A 17,092-nucleotide genomic window follows, 5' to 3' on the forward strand; every position below is an offset into this window, starting at 1 on the left:
CCATGGGTGTGTGGATCAAGTGGCAATGCACCAACTGCAAATGTATCAGACAGGCTATACTCTCCACAACCTTTGTTTTCGATCTTTAGGGTAGATAGGGTGGAGGTGAGGATAGTTTCTAGGTCATTACAGGTGTTGGATGAACTAGCGATGGATTGGCCAATTTTGATGCCAGGGCAATGGTTTGTATATGAGGCTTCAATTGCATTGTAGTAAGCAAAGGGTTCTGGATCGGCATGGATGGTCACTTCAGTGCCCTGATGCAAAACTTTGAGGCACTGATGATATGTGGATGGAACGGCCTTCATGGCATGGATCTATGGGCGTCCAAGGAGGATGTGAAATGGTAGGTTTAGATCAACAACATGGAAAATTGTTTCCTGGATGACCGGCCCAACTTTGATGGGTAGCAAAACTATTCCCTCTGTGGTTCTCTCTAGATTATCATAAGCTTTAATGGTGATAACCTCATTGATGATATCTGCCTCAGTATACCCAGCTTGTTTTATGAATTTTAGGGTGCAAATATTCAAGGCTGATCCATTATCTATCATTACTCTTTTTACCAAAAAATTGGATACCATAATGGCTATGCAAAGTGGAAGGGTGTGATCTGGCTTGACCATGGGTATGTCAGTGGGCTTGAATGATAAGGCACATGAGGATGAAAGGTGTCTAACAAGATTACAAAAATTAGTCGCATTGATATCCAAAGGGACACAAGATTCTATGAATGCACTATCAAGGATGTCTTTCTACACAAGACTAGTGCAGAGAAGGTCTAAAATGGAGATTTGGGCTGGCATGTTTCCAAGGTGTTTCAAGATATTGTACTAGCTTTTTGATGGAGCTAATGATGTTACTAGGGTTGATAGTGCTAATGGGACTGATGGGGCTGCAATGTTCAATCGTGCTCTTTGAGTGGTGACTGTACACTCATTGTTTGGGCCTTGGATATTGATAACATTGACAGAAGTCTCTTTCTCAAATATACAACCTATGAGACTACCATAGTCTATGTAGGATGAAGTGTGGTCATTGTTCTTCCTATGTTGTTGGTTTGGCTGGCAGTTTTTGGTGTTATTGTTGTTGGTTTGGATGGGTGCTTTTCCAGGATTTTGGTTGTTGTGAGGAGGAAAAGCATTTTGATAGATCTGCAAGCCTACATTGGGAGAGTTTTGTGCTCCAACTGTGATTTCTTTCCGATCAATGAGGTCCTGCACATAATCTTTCAGCTTCATGCATCTGAGGGTGGTGTGTCCTTTCACCCTATGAAACTTGCAATACTCATTATCTCTATACCATTTAGCTTTGGATTGGCCTAGGTCAATTTGCTGGGTAGGAGGAAATTTGATGAGGTTTTCCTTAACTAATTTCTCAAAAATGACATCCAATGGCTCACCAAGGGGTGTATAGTTTCGAGGTGCAAGTTGGAACTTGGGCTTTGGTCCTACAGCTACATTGATGGCATTAGCTTGATTGTTAGACCCTTGAAAGTTGGGCTTTGGATTATGGCTTTGAAAGCTTTGTTGATTCTGTTGTTGGTTGATAAGGTGGGTTGGACTGATTTTCGGAAGGACCAACAATATTCACATGTATGGTGTCAGTGACCCCATCTATTGTAACATGCTTTTTTTTGTTCCAATACCTAGACTTGTCATTTAAATGTGTTTTATTTTGGTTGGCTTCCTTGTAAATCTTGACCATACCATCTTTAATGAGTCATTGCTCAAGGATCATTTTTTTTTATTTGATATCTTTGTAGGTCTACAAACAGTTCATGGTCATGTCGTGAACTAAGCTAGGATGGGCATTATCAATAAACATTTTCACCAAATGGTGCTCTGGTAGGGTGCAAGATATGTGGGTGGTAAGGGTTTGCCATCTTTGCAGATATTCACCAAGACTTTCTCCACCTTTTTGCTTGGTGTCGACAAGATCAACCACTGATAATTCTGTCTCAACAAGATGGGCATATTTGGCTACAAATGCCTCAAAAAATTCAGCAAAGTTTTTGATTGTGCCATATGGGATTCTATAAAACCATTCAAGAGTTGGTCCAGCCAAACTTTTGGGGAAGAGGTGCAAAAGGAAGACGTCACTATATGCCACTTCTTGGCAGTGCATGTAAAATTCTTTGATATTTGTGACAGGGTCTCCTTTTCCTCTAAATTTGTCAAACTTGGGTATCTCAAAGTGTTTGGGAAATGGTGTCATGGTAATGGCTTTGTCAAATGGGTAAGGACACACATTCTCAAACTTGAAGGTTTTTGGGTCATTTCCCTCCTGGATGTTCTTCAAAGCTATCTTCATGGCTTCCCATTCTAAATTAATGGGTGATGGTTGCGGTGCCTCCACTGTAGGAGCACTCTGAGGGAGATATGCACTAAATGGTGCAATTGAATATGGATGGCTTTGAGGTATGGGTTGGTAGGGATTGTACATGGGTTGGGCAACTGAATGGTGGATGATGGGTTGTTGAGGTGGAGGTGGCACATATTGCTACATGTGTTGTGAGGCTTGCTGTTGATATTGGATTTGAGGTTGGGATTGAGGAACATAAGTTGGCTGTGGGATAAATGGATTGCTTTATGGAGGTAAGGTATAAGATGGTTGTGAAGCTTGGGGAAAGGATCGGGGAGCTTGTGGAACTTGACTTTGGATTTGAGGAGTTTGACTAATATATGTGGGTTGTGCCCCCATTTGGGAGGGTATTTGCATGGAAAAAGAGGCCAAGTAATTGGTGGTTGGTGGTGGTGGATTTCCTCCTAGAAGTGGCATAGAAAAATAGTTAGTAATAGGAGGTAATGGATTAGTTGGTGGTGGAGGTGGTGGGAATTGAAAGCTTGGAAATGGAATTGATGGGGTTTGATAGCTTGGTGGCTAGATTTGAAAGCTTGGTAGAGTGGTGGCAAGAGCTTGGGTCACTTAAGAGCTTGGCAGAATATTGGTAGTAGCTTGTGGGGTTTGATAGCTTTGTGGAGTGAGGGTAGTAGCTTGTAGATTTGTGGCTGATGGCACTGAGCTCCAAGGACCTAGTGGAAATGATGGAATTGTGCTCTGAGCTGAGGTGAACAAGCTGGGGGTGATGAAAGGTTGATTACTTGGCCCCATGGGTGGTATCCCAGTTGTATATTGATGAGGTTAGCCAAAGATGCTAGCACTGATTTGGGAGATGGGTGGATTTGGAAGGTTGGGTTGGAGAGCAGCAGTAGCAATAGTGAAGGGAGTGAATGATGAGGTGTTTTGGGTGAAGGGGTTTTGGGATGGAGCAGTATGGACCAATGGTGGAGTGGTGGTAGCTGGATTGGCTTGCGGAATGGAGATTTCAACTTGAGTGGAGGCTGGTATGTTTGGGTCTGTTGGATCATATGAGGTGGGTTGGGGCTCTTCTTTTGGTATATACAAAGGATGATTTGGATCATAAGAGCCTATGGGTGGTGGCAGCTACCCAAATAGAGGGTGAGAAGGATCTAATAAGGGAGGAGGTCTTCCAAAATTGAAGGCTCCTACGTTGTCCCTCTAAAAGTTTTCCATGATTGTTTCTTTGTTCTTTTCTATAATGGCGTTCACCAATACTGCATTTCCTGGTTGGTTCATGAAAGCTTCAATGTCAGTAGGTGATGGTATAGCATTCTCTGGGCTAAAGGATTCTTGGGTGCTCAAGGGGAGAGATGTTGTCTGATCCAAATGATAGGGCACCACTATTTCCTTCTTCTTCTTGACTAAGCGAGTGGCGGGTGGCATGAAAATGTTCCTAGGGATGAGGTGCAACAATGTTGATGGATGCAAAAGGGGGAGGCTTTTCTATGCAAATGATTTCCTAAGCTGAGGCAAAGCTATATGACAAACCTAAGGAAGACTAGGTTGGGGATTCTAACTTCAAAGATATGTTACCAAAGCACGAAAGGTCTACTTTCTTATGTGCAAGCTTGGTGGTGATTGTGTCAACTTAAGGATAGACTAATGATCCCTTAGGAAAAACATGAGATTGACCACTTGTGGATCCCAACCTTTAGCTCAAGGTGATGAGGGATGACAAGTGACAAGGCTAGATTACCTTAGACAAATCTCTGTCAGAAGGATAACCTTGGTGAGACTAGTGGATTTGCAAGATGATAGAAAAAGCAAGTTCTGGCAATGTGACAACAATTTTGAAGGCTTGGATGTGAACTTTTTGATTGTTGGCTAGATGGTTTGGTTCTAAGGCAAGGAACTAGATGAGATGGATGAGCTAAAATGCTTAAAGGGATAGCCTAGAATGGTTGACTTTCCTACAAAGATGACTCTAAAGTGAAACTTATGGAAGAAGATGTGGAGAAACAAGGGGGCCTAATCATAGAAATCATGCCTAGTTGGTAAGACATAAGTAGGGTTAACTCTTGGATGTTTGCTAAATCTGATAGTGCGATCTAACTAGGTGTCTTGAAGGGCTTTGTTGACAGCTTTGTCTTCTGCTTTGTGGAGTTTGGTAATTTGAGGGCTTGGTGTTACTTCCTTTCTCTTGGCTAAAATTTCTTGGTATACTAGAGATGGATTGAGTTTGGCTTTGTGAAACTTCTATTTGGGTTTGGGTTGTTCTGACATAAATTCTTGAATCTGTTTGGCTTTGAGAGATCATGATTGTTTTGCTTTAACTTTGTTCAACTTCTAAAACAAGCAGTGACTACGATAAGTGTGCCCTAAGATAGGATTGATTGAGTTTGGAAAACATTCATTCAACAAGTAAAAGATCAAGCAATAGATAGGAACAACTAGATAGAAGTTTTGATTCTCAAAAGATAGTAACAGTGCCATGGAGTGTGTGTATTCTACAAATGTTTTGATTAGTCACTTCAAACACATTAACATCCTAGATGATTGTCTACAAGGCTGATAGTTGGTTTAGCTAGGGAGTCCTCGATATACCCAAGGTACGTGAGGCCCAAATCCATAGATGAAACCAAAACAATGTCACACAGCCAAGAGGAGCGGTAACCCACTTCTCCTCTTTCACTTCTCAAGGGTATAAAGTTCCATGAGGCTTAGCCCGAGTGACAGAATTTTGATCCCAAGAGAGGTGTCTTTGGATTCACCTCTCGATCTTTATACTCCACCAAAACGCTGGAGTTGAGGTCATCCCAAGGGGTGATGAAATCCCCAAGCAGGCCTCCTAAAAGCTAACACAAGATTTTGGATCCTAATCTTATGCACCCAAGATGGCCTCGAAAGACGACAAGGGGAGAGAAGACTTGGATGATCTTGGGCTAAAAGATAGAGTTCTTTTCCAACTGACACTTTAAGTTTTCTGATCTAGACCTTTTGAAAACACACATGATTTAAGATGCAAAGGTTCAATTCCAATTTGAAATGTGCCAACAAAAGAGAAGTGATCAAAGAATGAATACACCAAGAAGATTTAGGGTCAACAAAAAGTAAACTCGCACGCCTGGAGGCCCTCCACATCAAGCATCGATTGATTTTCTTTAAGGCATTCAAGATTGGATTTGTTGTTTTAATCATGCATTCATTAAAAAACAAACAAACTTGATTTTAATCCATGGCACTCAAGAGTGATTTTAGCAACATGCATTCAAAGACAAGTGATTAAACATTCAAATTTTTTCCTTTGAGCATTCAAGATTGAGATTTTGCGTGTTGTTTTAAGAACTTTGAAGTGCTTTATTTTAACCTTAGATCATTCAAGATTTTTTTGGACTCAAAAGTGAAAATGACTCTTTGGACTTTGGTTTTCATTCAAGATTTTGTGTTCTAGTTTGCATGTTTTAAGCCTAAAAAAAATGATATTCCTAGATTGTTTTGATGCATGAAAAACCTAGGAAACATTCAATATTTTTCAACATGACATTTGTTTGGAACAAATAACAAAGATTTTAGGACAATTTTGGCAACCATTTAGGACTCTAAGTTTTCATGAGATTTTTAAAAGAACTTTAAAATATTTGCAAATGAGGTTCATTTTATCCTTGATTGATGCTTTGAGTTTGATTTAGATTTTAGTGTGCACTTAGTGTTGATTTTGAACCTTTTGAAATGGAAACTTGAAGTTCTTTTTAAATTTCTAAAAATGAAGTGTTCCTAACTTTGCATAAATGCATCTAAAACCTTGATGTTGCAAGGATGCAAATGATTGGATTGGTTTAGTTTCACTTGTTAAAAGATTTTTATTTTTTTTGCAAATTTTTAGTTTTTAATGGATTTAAGTATGATTTGGGGGTTCATTTTAAGCACTTTAAAAAAAGTGTGTATGATTTTGCTTCTTTAAAAAAAAGGCCAAGATCCCTCAAGAAGAAGAAGAAGAAGTAGATGGAATAGAAGAAGAATATAGACAAGAAGAGGAAGAAGAATTTCAAGTGCTCTGTCCACCTATAAGCTTGAAAAATCTGCAAACACTATGAAATAGACTATGAGTTCCTTTGTCTTCTTCATGCTCATGTGGACCTGCAAAACCAATTTATACAATCCTACCAATCACAAAAATAAGTAAAATTAGCCAAAATTAGCAAATGACATAAAAAACTTGACTAAAAAAGCTAATGAAGCTGACCCATGCGGGGTCCCACCGGGCGTGCCAAAATGTATATGCTACTTTAGTATGTTAGAAACACTAAATTAAAACAATCAAAAAGCATTTGCATACTAATTTAACATAACTTCATGAGAGACAAAGTGAATTCCTCAAATGAGAATATGAGCCATGGATAGGCTCTCTCAATGAGGATGATCACTTGATGTAGAGGTGTGTCTAATAGCTAAGATGGCTTGATTATGTATGTATGCTCAAATGCTCAAATGGGCTTCAATGGAGGATTTTTGATAGATTTTGGTGAATGGATTTGATGTAAAAAATAGCTTCTCAAAATGGCATTATGGCTTCACTTTCTAGATTGTGTTGTTTTTTCAAAGGGGAAGGATCCAATTTATAGGCAAGAGGCTTGAGGGATGGAGGGCTAAGATGGAAGGAAAGGAGAAAGCTTATGGAGGGCTCAGATTGAATGAGAGGAGAGCACATGGATTGTGCTTCCTTACAGCCAATTAGGGAGTGACAAATGTCACAGGGTGAGAGAACGGAGGAAAGGGCAAGGATGAGTCAACAAAGGAGGCTCAAAGGATAATATCTTCATAAAGACCCTTCACAAGTGCTTTGTAAGAGCATTGAAGGAAAGTGTAAGAGATATTTGAGGGTCATTTATGTTGGAGGGTGAGGAATTTTGACTTGGGTTGGATTAGGAAGGTTTTAAGCTTGCTTAGGATTGTGCAAATGATTAGAGGATGGATTAGGATGGTTTAGGATTAGCTTAGAGATAGGCAAGTGGATGGAAATAAATGAGGGTGGGTGAAGGAGGAGATATTTGTTAACTTTGGCTTGGGTTAGCAAGTCTTAACCCATGTTTAGGGAATGTGACAAGGTTAAGAGGGGATTAGGATTAGGATTAAAGATAAGGATTAACATCTTCTAGAAGAGTCTAGGCTTTGGATAAGGATGAAGACTTTCTAGAAGAGTCTAGAACTTCCTAGGATGAGGATAAAAAAGGTTTTTTAGAAAATAAATAAAGTTTTATTGATTTCAAGGGTTTGGGTTGAGGAGATATTTATTAAAACATTTTTAATAAACATGAGGATTAATATTTAATCTTAATTAAATATTTTGAGTTGGGATTAGTGATAGGAAATGATGGGATTAGCCTTTAATCGAAATTAAAGAAGGATTAGAATATTTTGGAAGAGGTTAGTGGTCTTAAGGAAATTGGCCAAGTTTTGGGCAAAAAATAAATTATTTATTTATTTTGGGATTTTTGGTCAATTTATTAATTAAATAATTAATAAATAAGGAAATAATGTTTAAATAAGATTTAAACATTTTTGGGAGGGATTCCTTAATTAAATATTTTTAATTAAGATGAAGAGATTTAATGGCATACAAAATTAATTAATTAATTAATTAATGATGATGTCATCAGGGACTTTTTTCAGAAAAAAAAAATAATTATATTTTCTAAAGGATTTTTAGGTGTCTACAGTCCCTAGGGGTCCTAGGGCCTCTAGAGACATATGTTGTCATGAAATATGTCGAAATGGGTCATAAATTATCCTTCGACCCATTCGAGCAAACCAAATAGGTCCCTAGGGGTCCTAGGACCCCTAGGGATATATTTTGTCATGAAATGCATCAAAATGGGTCATAGGTTATCCTACAACCCCTTTCGACCCATTTGAGCAAATCAAATAGGTCTTTAGGGTTCCTAGGGCGCCTAGGGACATATGTTGTCATGAAATGTGTTGAAAGGGGTCGTAGGTTATCTTACAACCCCTTTCAACCCATTCAAGCCATCAGAAAACTTTACCGTCATTCGCCATTGCCTATATTTCACCACATAAGAAAAGCATTGGAAAATCCAAGAATTTTGGTGGACGTCTCACCATACATAACCCTTATGGGCTTAATAAATAATATTTTGGCTCTAAACAAGATCATTTATTGCTCTATATTTTTAATGGTAACTTTTTCAATTATAAATGGATTACCCTAGCCTATGACCCCATAACTATATAATAATAATAATAACAATAATAATAAATTACTATATTTATATAATAATTATAATATATGACTATATAATAATAATAATCATATATATTAATATATTATATTTAATAATAATAATTCATTACTATATTATATAATAACTATAATATATGACCATATTTAAATATAATAATAATCATAATAATAATAATCATAATAATTATTATATATATTATTATATTATATTTAATAATAATAGTCATATATATTACTATATTATGTTTAATAAAATAATAATATATAATAATTTTCAATTTTGTTTACATTGCCCACACTTGCCAAATTTTTACTTCCCTCCAAAATACTAATATATAATAATATACATTTTTGTTCACATTGACCACACTTGCCAAATTTTGATTTCCCTTCAAAATTTGGGCAACCATTTAAGCTATAAGATCTTGAATCGGATGTTGACAATTGGCTAATGAAGATATGTAATTGTTTTCATTTATAGCAACACATGATGTACATGCTTATAGAAAACCTCAAAAATAAAGATACTTAGCTTTTGGTACTCAAAAATTGTCTAAGTATGGAATTTGGTATACAACAATGTATTATTTTGTTTGTAACTTGTTACTAACATCATATTATGACTAGAAAAGTTAGATGAAGATCGTATACATGTTGAGGATGATGTGTATAACCTTTGAAGTCAGTACAGACTGTACAAAAAAGAGATATTTGTGTTTTACTAGTGAAACAAGATAGCAGAATTAAAGGAAAGGAATTATTTTGTTTATAAAATAATTACTTGTCCAATTAGGGTTAAAACCCTAGATGTTTACTCTAAGTTGGATAAGTATATTATGATCTTATCTAACCGAGAAAAAATTTGTGTAAAGGCATGGTATTTATGCAAAGGACATCTTGCAATGAGAAGTGCAATTGTGAAGCATTTGTTGTGTTGAGCAATTGTATGCAAACTTTTGTGAAAGCGATATATGTGAAGTTTTGTAAAAGCTATTTTGTGATCCGAGATCAAGTTTAAGATCAAAGATCAATGAAGGAAGAAGTCTAATTACTTTTTTGGGAAGTGATCTCTTCTTGTAATTGGAAGTGCATGTTTGGGCAGTGAGCTGATCTTGCATCTACTATACTACAACTCCTAATAGGGTTGGCCCAACTCCTAACAGGCTTGGAATCTCCTAACAGGGATTCAAAGTCTCCTAATAGGGACTCTCCATATTGAATTTCTTCATTGACTCCTAACATGGTCCATCCTCTAACAAGGAACTTATATATCAATATATTATTTAGTGGGTATCATCCCCACCAAGGTTTTCCCTTGGCCACGGTTTCCCTAGTTAACAAAATATGGTGTTATGAGTTATCTTTGTGCATGGTTACTATTACTATTTAGCATTACTTTATTACTTTGTTATGTATGGTTTAAAGTCACAAATAATATCCAGTTGGTGACTAAAGTTTGTAAATTACCAATTCACCCCTCCCCTCCCCCAATAATTCCTATTTCTAAAATACTGGCATACTTTTTTCAAAATATTTTGTCACTGCAAACCCAACAATCACATTTTTGACAATCACATTTTTTGGGGGCCATTTTCATGGGTTTGGAGAAAATTGATTGGTTGGGGCCCATACGATCAAAAAAATTGTTATAATGTATGATTAGGTGTCTAATATTATTGTTTGAATGGGAAGCAATAGTCATCAAAAGGCTAAATGCACAAGGAAGGTGTTGAATGAAGACATCGCAGCATATAGGGAAAGGGATAAGGTAAATCACCAAAAGAAGAGACAAGGTATGTTAAATGTGAATCAAGTTGATGATGTATTGATCGAAGGTGCAATCATAGAGACAAATAATGAATATGTATAGTTGGGGAATGAAAATGTACCAATTGATAATGGTAATGTTAGGATTGAAAATTTAGAGAATGAAAATTTACCAATTCATAATGTAAATGCCATGATTCACTATGTCAAAAATGAAAATGCACAGGAACATTACATATCTCCTAATTATAATCGACATGAACATCCTAGAACACCCAAATGGATAATTGAAATTGATAAAACTATTGTTACAAATTTGGAAGGGAAAAAATCACAAAAAACCATTTAATTATTGGCTTCAAAACTATATAAGATTTTTTCGGTAGCAAGATAGTGGTAGAGCAATGTCAACCTTTTTATGCACTTATTAAAGATGCAAAAGATGAGACCTATGCTTTGCATAATTTTGAAACTACTGATCTTGGGACCAAATTTCCAACACCATTAGCTCTGAATGGGTAGGTGAACCCTAGTAACACCCTTGTTTTATCCACAAAGATCCTCCAACATTCGTGGCCACCCTATATTGAAGATTCTTTGAGGTGCTTTAATTGCATTTCAAGGTCAATATTCTGAGGGTCATAACTCAGAGCTCATGGGGGCTATCCGTAAAAATTTGAAGGCTACAAGAAGATCATGTCAAGGCCTATGATAACCTATCTTATTTCTAAGAGAGCACATTCCATTTGGATTTGGCACAATGATCTCGCTCGATGCCAAAAATCACAGTGTGCCTCAGTTCATAGGTGTATTACTACGTAACTTTTAAACCACTGATCTTGGCATTGAATCATCAGGGCCATTAGCTTTGGATGGGTGATTGAACTTTATTAACACCATTTTTCCTTCCATAGATATCCTCCATCATTTGTGGCCACCTCATAGTGAAGACTCTCCAGGGTGCTCTAAGTGCATTTCAAGGTCGATCTTCTGAGGGTCATAACTCAAAGCTTGTAGGGGCTATTAGTGAAACATAAAATGCTACAAGAAGGTCATGCTAAGGCATACAAAAAACCTATCTCATTTCTAAGAGATCACATTCCTTTTATATTCAACACAACGATCTTGTTCGATGCCAAAACTCACAGTATGCCTCAGTTCATAGGTGCATCACTGTGTAACTTTGAAACTATTGATCTTGGCATCGAATTGTCAGTGCCATTAGCTCCAAATGGGTGGGTGAACCCTATTAATACCCTTGTTTTATCCACAAAGAGCTTCCAACATTCATGGCCACCCCATACTGAAGAGTCTCCACGTTTCTCTAAGTGTGTTTCGAGTTTGATCTTTCAAGGGTCATAACTCAGAGCTTGTAGGAGCTATCAATGAAACATTGAATGCTAGGAAGGTTATGTCAAGGCCTAAAACATATCTCATTTCTAAGAGATAACATTATGTTTGGATTTGGAATAACAATCTCGCTCGATGCCTAAACTTGTAATGTGCCTCAGTTCATAGGTCCATCACTATGTAACTTTGAAACCGTTGATCTTGGCATCAAATCGTTAGTTTCATTAGCTCTAGATGAGTAGGTGAACCCTAGTAACACCCTTGTTCCATATGTGGAGATCCTCCATCATTTGTGAGAACCTCATACCAAAGAGTCTCTAAGGTGCTCTAATTGTGTTTTGAGGTTGATCTTTCGAGGGTCGTAACTCAGAGTTTGTGAGGTCTATTGATGAGACATCAAATGCTAAAATAAGGTCATATCAAGGCCTACAATAACCTATCTCATTTCCAAGATATCACATTCCATTTGGATTTGGCACAATGATCTCTCTCAATGTCAAAACTCATAGTGTGCCTTAGCTCATAAGTGCATCACTATGTAACTTTGAAACCACTGATCTTAGCATCAAATCATCAGTGCCATTAGATTCATATGGGAGGGTGAACACTATTAACACCATTGTTTCAACCATGGAGAGCCTCCAACGTTCATGGCCACCCCATACCAAAGAGTCTCCAAGGTGCTCTAAGTATGTTTTGAGGTTGATCTTCTAAGGGTCATAACTCAAAGATCATGGGGGCTATCAATGAAAAGGTGAATGCTATAAGAAAATCATGTCAATTCCTACAATAACCTATCTCATTTATGAGAGATCACATTCCTTTTAGATTTGGCACAATGATCTAGTGCCAAAACTCACAGTGTGCCTTAGTTCATATGTGCATCACTATGTAACTCTAAAATTGTCGATCTTGGCATCAAATTGCCAGTGGCATTAGCTCTGGATGTGTGGGTGAACTATAGTGACACCCTTTTTCTAGCTATGGAGAACCTCCATAATTCATGGCCACCCCATATCGAAGAGTCTCCAAGGTGCTCTAAGTGTGTTTGGGAGGGTAAACCATAGTGACATCTTAAGGGATTGCAGAGATCATTTCAACTTAAACATTGCATCAAAATTTGATAATTAAAGGTTGTTAAAATATTCTTCACAAATTATTGCATTTGAATCAAATATAACAACCATAATCAAAATCAATGATATTCCATAAACATGAATAATACACATGATCCACAATAAATTGAACAATATTATACTAAATTAATATGCATATCATTGTGCACATAAATGAGAAAAATATATATCAAAATACATGTATTCATAGGCAAATTACACAAATATATGTATGTATGTATGTATGTATGTATGTGTATATATATATGTGTGTGTATGTATGTATGTATGTATGTATGTATGTATATATACATATACATATATATACATACATATATATACATACATATATATACATACATACATACATACATACATATATATATGTATGTATGTATATATGTATATATATATACATATACATATATATATATACATACATACATACATACATACATGTATATATATATATATATGTATGTATGTATATATATGTATATATATATATGTATATGTATATGTATATATATATACATATATACATACATACATATATATATATATATATACATATATATACATACATACATACATACATATACATATATATATATATATATGTATATATATATATGTATATGTATATATATATATATATATGTATATATATATATATATGTATGTATATATATATATATGTATGTATATATATATATATGTATGTATATATATATATATATCAAAGTTCATGTATCCATAGACAAATTATGCAAATATATATCAAAATACATAGATCCATATACAAAATGTGGTTGATCATGTCATTGGAATGTGTATAATATCAATGTTTTTATATAAAATGTGGCATATGCCATCTCAAACTATCTCATGATGCATCCTATGAAAACTATACCATCCTATGACAACTATACTATCTTATGTTTCTAGTGGATGATCAAAATGTAGCCTCTTCGCTACACTAGGTGGATCAGATGCCTCCAACATAAACAAAAAAGGAAAACCCAAAGTTATAATACTAAATTTATATGATTCTATGTATCTAACATTAAATTACTCAAATGCATAATGATATTTTTTTTAATGAAGATTTATAATATTAAACTTTCATCATAAATATCTCTCTCATTGACCTCCTACATTGGTCAGGAGTCCTCTCATATGTCCTTAGCAATGCTTGAACCTTGTTGATTGTGGCCTGTATATGCTCAAGTATGTTTGTCAGATGAATCTACAACTTAAACTATAACATTATAAGTCATAGCATACTAAATTTATAACAAGGTGAACTTTAAGAAACCGCCCTCCAAGAAAGATATAAATAATTGGTGAATCTTTCATTATTTTGAAAAACCTAACTATTTTTATTGATGAATCTCTCAAAAAAAAAAGTTTAAATATTATTTACATTGGCTATTATTTTGGAATCATAATTTTTCAGTAAAAAATATTAGCGAATCTCAATAAGTTTAGGAAGTTCGCTAATCATCATGGAATATTACAAATCAAAATTGCATATGTTTTATCTCATGAAAATTATGAGGATAATTACATTATATTTTAAATCAATTGTGAAAACTAAATATTGGTAATATATTCCTAAAGTAACTAATAATTATGATAATTATTGGTGAATTAATTTTAATTTGTTTGATAATAAATAATATTCAGCTGAATCAAATCTAATCATGTATCAAATATTGTGGCGAATCTTTGAATTTAAATTTTTTAATAAAATAAATTATTGAGCGATTTTAAATATTTTAGAGCTAAATTTAATAAAAATGTGGCTATTTAGGTTGCATTAAATCTTAAATTATTAGCCAAATTACTAGCAAAAAAAATTCTAAAATTCGCAAAATTTTGAATATTCATTACTAATAAACACCCTAACTTATAACATATAATCAAGAATTCAAACTATAACTTACCTTGTCAAATCCTCTAGATATAATGGTTACGTGAACAAAGATACAAAACTCTGATGTCCAACCTCCTATGCATTGGGTGTTTCCTATGAGATAAAAAAGACTAGTTGTTAATATCACAGAAATTAGTTTTTAATTTGTTTATGAAAACAAGGAAAATAACAAATAAATGATAATACATACAATGGGGCTCTTGCTACTAATGGAAACACCAAAGGGTCTAAGATGTTGAATCTGCCTGGACTCATCACCAGTAGCCACGCCATGTATAATAAAGTGTAATTAAATTTCATTACCATAAACATTTTACAATAATGCATCAATATTTAATCACTTTAAAATCACCTAATTACCTTTCCCTTGTCAATGGGTTGTGCCTCACCCCATGCACTCTGCCACCCATTGACAGGTGAAACTTGCAAGAGAAAAGAAAGATTAGAAACCATATATGCTCCAATATCAAATAGAAAAATAATGAGAACATAACATAATATACCATAGATGTCTCAAGGCCAAATGAAATACTTGAGAGTGTGACATTATTAACCTGTCTGAGCTCCTCCTCAGTCATCAACTAAACATTAATGAAGATCACATACATGTAGAAGTCAATACGAGATCAAATAACTCTATTATAAAGATTAAATTTAAATCACATATGTTGTAACAAAAAAATGTATACACATACCAACACAAAAGGATTTTATGCTTCTGCATGCCCCTCCTCTCTCATGTCAGGGTGTGTAGCCTCTGTACATGTGTCTAGTGTATCCTCCCCTCAAATACAAACTGATACTTGAAAAGGTCACCTATGGGACCTAGACAAATATTCTTGCATGTTATGCAAGTATGGGGCACCCAAACAGTAATGAGCTCACTGATGATGAACTCGCACCAACATCATCAACATAGGGAGGCAACACTAACCTAGCCTGGGATATCATTAAGCTACTCAATCTATGGATGGCTCTAATAGTCTAAGAGATAGTCTCTACAATGATATGAGGATGTTGCACTGGAGGAGGGGGGAGACATCAGTAGGGGGGACAAAAGGGCCAGCTTTCTTCCATTGGGAAAAGGGTCTATTCTAAGGAGCTCCTCCTCCTACACCCATGTTGGGCCTCATGCTCCAATCATTTACCTTGAGGTGAAACAAAAATTTGGCATACAATTTTTTAATGAAATAGAATGGCACCTCTAAATTTTTGTATGGAGGGTTGTCAAAAACCATCCACCAATGATCTCAGAAGTTTGCATGCATAGCCTCATTTGTGTACCATTTAATTGATAATTTGCGCTTTGTGCATTCTACTAGTTTACCAAATTTTGGGTCCACAAAAAGGCTAAGTATATCATCTTTAGTTATATTTAGGGCTGCAACCTCATCATAGTCCAATCCATCATAAAATATGGCATGTATTTGCTCATGTCAGTGAAGAGCATCATTTTTTTCATTGGCAAGTGTTTCAATATTATCCACTATGGTGTTTAATGTGGATAACGTGGGAGCCAATGTAGTTATATTATTATATGTGGTTTGCAAAACCCTCAATTTGGTGAGATTTTCAAATATCAAATCTTCAATTCAAGTGGGGTTTTGAGGGGGTAAGGGATCATTTGGTAGATAGTTTTGAGGGGATATTGGATCGTTTGGTGGAGGGTTTCAGTATCATCATTTGTGTCATCCATACCTATTAATTTGTAAAATAAAAAAATTCTATTAATAAACCTAAATTTCAACAATATCTATTTAAAAAAACCTAATTTTTAGCAAATTCTATTTAAAATAACTAATTTATATTAATATTCATTGAAATCATAAACAAGTACAAAAAAAAATTACCTATATCTGATACCCATTCTGAAATCCAATACTTGAAATGGAGCACAACCAAACAAACCAAAAAATGAAATGCAAAAATTGCTTGAAGGTTTTTTTTAAATTTGTCATATATTTTAGATATCCAATTTCATATTAGAATGGATCGGATACCCAAAAAGGCTTGGCCCAAACTCTTTAGCCTGGGTATCAGGATGGATGGAAAAAAGTCAAAGCAGATTTTGAAATACTTTTAGATGTTTTCAAATTCCACTTTCTTCACATCATCATTTTTTGGCACACCATGATCCTGCACATACCCTTGTGTTAATAATGAAAGTACTCTTCATCAATAATCGCCTTGGAGTAACCTTCACCATAGGGATTTATTTTTGGCATCTTCTTAATGCTTATGCTCCTAATACCTATTCTAGTACAAAGATAGTTTGGGATGAGATTTATTTTTTTATCTTGAATGATTTGACATTTTTATGGTGGTACATGGTGATTTCAACTCTCCAATATTACCCTT

This window comes from Cupressus sempervirens, chromosome 7 (assembly GCF_028749045.1).
Source record: "Cupressus sempervirens isolate cs-2001-9-10 chromosome 7, ASM2874904v1, whole genome shotgun sequence".
In the NCBI taxonomy this organism is placed as follows: Eukaryota; Viridiplantae; Streptophyta; class Pinopsida; order Cupressales; family Cupressaceae; genus Cupressus; species Cupressus sempervirens.